We start from the raw sequence: 4,690 nt of genomic DNA, 5'->3' as shown, positions 1-4,690 counted from the left end.
AGTTTATTTAAGAAAGGACTTGTGTCGCTATAGTTTCGTCGGAACGAATTTACAGAAAATTAACAAACGAACGGAGACGTAACAATATGTATATCAACGTACATACTAAGAAAATTAATACTTTATTTAGAACAGCTTGTATTTAATAAAGTTTTCATATTTTTAGACTGTTATAACTAGACTAATTCATACTAATCTAATTACTGAGGAGAAAAAGAGGTAGGTCAGCTCCCTGCAAAGGAAGTCTTAGGCATGTTACCCCGGAAGATTTGGGAAATGAGGGGAAAATAATACAATATCCTGCATTCTAGGCCACATAATAGCTATAAACAATATTTCAGTGGTCGCTTGAATCAAATATGTACTTACATATGACCCTTGTATCATTCAAAACGTTACTTATAATATATATATAAATGCTCTCTGATATTTTGTTAATTGGTATAATTATCTGAAATCGGTTTGCAATTTGAAATATTAAAATTGCGAAGCATGTTCTTTCGCTAACCGTAAGAAATTCAATAAATCACATTTTATTTTATCCGGAAATAAACATAACAATTTATTGTAACTGTTAATAAACAGGTTAAATATTTGCTAGATTTTCATTCGTTATTACATTATTTTAACGTTTATTGACAAGAGTATGTTAAAAATTATGTTTTGCTCAGTGTTTATCTATGTAATTTATAACGTGAACGAATCGGAGAATGTGCAGTTTCTATTATAACATGAAATCATAGGATGAGCACTCATAATTTCAATAAAAGAGGTATTGAAGTCTGCGTTTAAAATTATTTTAATTTAATTTATATGTTAAGGCTACAACTTAATGAAACTAGCCCTACGATTAATCTTTTACAGTTCTCAGTACGATGAGCAAGTCGCAACAGTGTAAAGTAAATAAACAACTGTTTTGAAATTTATTTGTTTTCAATGTAGTTGTATTTTCTAATTTATTACAGTTTTGTGGTGTCGTAATAGTGCAGAAATCTTCGTGCTAAGACGCTTGTGAAGAAAAAGTTATTTACTGATGAGCTCTGTATTGAGCGAAACGCAATGAGAGCAATAGATATGGCGAACAAAGTGTAGTTGAAATATTATTATAATCTCTTCTTGAAAAATCCTAAGGGACTGAATAAAGAATGTAGAGTTAAAAATATATTAGGCTTAATAATAATGTGTTATGACAAATATAATCAATTATTATAATCCGGACAAACTGTTGTTTATATAAGCGATAAAAACTAGTATGTTTGTGTTTTTTATTTTTTAACATTATTATATCATGTTAGAGTTAGTTTTAAATCACAGAATAGGATCTATGCAGAATACATGCGAACTCTTCCTCACAAGGTGAAAGCAGAATCTGCCATAACATCTTTTTAAAATGAAAAGAGCTCTGGATTTGATTCAACCCCACAAACGCTGTCCTCGGGTCACACATGATAGTGGCAAACAACTTGGCCAAGGCATAGCTGCAGGTTGATATACTTTATACTGATAACTAAAAGTATAGAAGATACCAAAAGTTGGAAAGAAACACTTGACGAACGTCAGGTGATTTGAAACAAGGTTCTTATTATCTCAACAGCATGTGCCGGGGTTGGTATGTTATGGATGCAATATTAAATGTATATTTTTAGTTTGCAAAAGGAGGACTTAAGTGTACACCATCATGTATACAGTCGACTGCTACAATAATTTAATTAAATCACTTGCAAAATAGTGTATTTTGTTTGATGCGAATTCACGAGATTGCAATACGAAGTTTACATCACGACATTTCTCTGTCTGACCTTAACAGTAACTAAAGGTTAATCTGTCAGTTTATAGACAGCGTTTTGAATACTGATATATTTTAATATTTCTATGTTGCTGGTTGACAGTAATATATATGATACTGATATAGTTGCTAAGCCTCGAAGATGACCATAAAATTATTTTAAGATCACACTCGTGCTCTTTAGGTAGTCCTAAATTCTTAAACTAAACATTAAAATAATAATAATTTGTTCGTTATGAGTGTATGATTCAATATTATAAAGAACGGAAAATATTTCCGTTTTGTTTTTATCACAGTACACAATTATTTCAGTAAAATTATTTCAAAAAGAGCCTTAATCTTCAACTAATTGCTGTAAAGCTAGATGCGCAAACCATTTATCAATAGCATATTAAAAGTCCAGGAAAATCTAAGGTTATTTTTACTCTGTTTTCCAAGAAACACATTTCCAAATATGACAAGATGTACAAATAAAATAAAAAATTGATATAGAAAATAACAAAACGTAAATTATTGTTTGTCTTGCGTATAAGTATACGGTATGGTCAAATGAATACATTTGAACAAAGAATTAACAATGTAGGCACACATTTTCATTTGTAAACACGCTTTCGTGTTAAATCAAGAAAATATCTCCTTTGATATTTAACCTTTTACATTTCACATGCATTAAAATGATCTATATTACTGCATATGATTTTAAAATACTAATAATCTATGACAAAACTAACAAAAGCAAAAACATTAGCAACAGCCACCAAAACAACGACTGCAACCCACTAAAATAACAAAAGACAATTCAAAATCAATCTCGCATCCGTAGGATGAATTGAAACGTATCCATTACTTAAGTGGACTTCTTTGCTTCGTGGTCAAGACTGAGGATACGTATCTCTTAGTATTTAAAGTCACTATCGTTATCTATTATCAATGAACATAAAAAATAACTTGAATACTGGAAAGTAAATATACGTTATGTCGGTGCCAAGTGATCCCCCACCAAATCATCAAATACTATGCATTTATAATAAGGACATAGATCACTTTGCCCCAGAACCTTTCAATTAGCGCTTTACCAATAGAAAAAAAAAGTCCTTTAAGTAAAATAGTATTTGTGTAATAGAAATTATAGAGATACAGAGCTAAGTAAGTGTTATCACCATACTACCAAACCGTAGACTTTCCAGATCTTGGAGATTTTAAGGGCTATGAAATCTTTTACCAAGTATGGAGTGCTGTAAGTTCATCGGAAGTATGAACTTCACGTGGCTCTTCAATACTCACAGGTTATTCCACTTGGACTTATGTTATTAAATGCCTATCTACCCAATGAATATGAATTTTTCATTCTTTATAGGTTTACGTGGAATTCGATTTAGTTTGGGGTTATGACAGCGATAATTCTCATGTCGTGGAAACTATAGTGTCCGTTCATGATTGCAACGTTGTGATCGACATTGTCTGCAACAAATTAAAGAGAACCTCCTGGCATACTGTTGTCTTCCGGCATGTTTTGAAGAAGCAAAGTTAATTTCTTTGCGGCAGAATGCATTTCAAATTTCTGCATCTCTGTGTAAGACGAACAAAATTGATTTGTAGCAGAGACTGTCAGCTAAAAATCTCAAGGCAAACATCCTAATCTAAATGCTAAGCTGATCTGCAATAACGCAGTTATTTTTCGTGGTCATACGGCTTGACCAGTCGCAACCGTTTCTAGATTAAACTACGTTACTTTTAAGATTTCACGGAGAAATGCTCGTAACGTTTGTAGTATGAAAAAATCTGGCATTCAGTACCAGATATTTCACTGACCTCTGGATAAGAGGCTTTACAACAAGATAATGTTATTATATAATTGCACAATAATTTAGCAGCTGTGGACAAGAGAAGAAGTTTTTCAAGGTAAGCATCTGAATGTTTCACTTAATGGTAAAATTCATTTAAAATTGACGATGCTGTTTTCCGTGAAACCAAAACATCGGCTTTTTCATCCTCCCTAGTAATAATGACGCCATCTTTAAAATGGTTTTGCAACTTTCTTTTCAAATATGACATAATGTAAGGTTCTATGTTTATTCCATATAAATTATGCTTCATGATATGAACAAGATCACAGAGTGGAAGCTAATCATAGTCATTGGTTTCAATGTAATGAACAACCTATGAGAGAACTGAGAGTCTTTGTTGATATTCCAGGCTCCTCCGTGACCACTGTTTCTTACATTGTGGTTCATCAATGGTAAAATATTTTGGTATTTGTTTCCCAGATCTGAAGTTAGTGCTGCAAACGTTATGGTAAAAGTAATCCACAGCCCGACAGTCTCTTGCCTACTCAATTTGAGACTTTTAGAGTCAAAGCCCACTTATCGTGTCGCTCATCTCATATTTTTAAAGATAGTGTCCTGAAACTTGTTTTCAGTTAAGACAAAATTAATCGTTCCTAAATTTGTTTATGTCAGAGTTTTGATGTCTAGCCAATAAACTAACAGAGTTGTGTGAAATCAAAAGATGTTCCAGCTGGTTTTAAATTTCTTTTTAGATTCTTGCGAACTAACTTTTCTTTTGTTTCCAGCAATTCTGTGAAGACTTGTATTTATCAGAACCTTGCATGTTGAACTTTGATTCAGCTGAGAAAATCACTTTGTTCCACATCGCTTCAGCCCAGTCAGCAAGCCTTTTTGGCCCAGTTGAGCCCCATCCTGTTGGTGAGGAGGGGGTTTCTTTCTTGGCTGTCTTGCTGGGAGACCGGCTGAACACGGGCAAAACCGGATGGTAAACACTGTAACAGTGACCCAGGATGATGCGTTTCAGAACACGATAGTCAGTTGTAGTGAAAGCTCTCTTCCTACTCCTTCTCTTCCACTGCTCCACACAGACAACCTCTATATATCTCTGCACACAGTG

This window comes from Limulus polyphemus, unplaced genomic scaffold, assembly GCF_000517525.1.
Source record: "Limulus polyphemus unplaced genomic scaffold, Limulus_polyphemus-2.1.2 Scaffold2048, whole genome shotgun sequence".
Lineage (NCBI taxonomy): Eukaryota > Metazoa > Arthropoda > Merostomata > Xiphosura > Limulidae > Limulus > Limulus polyphemus.
This window is presented reverse-complemented; position numbering follows the sequence as displayed.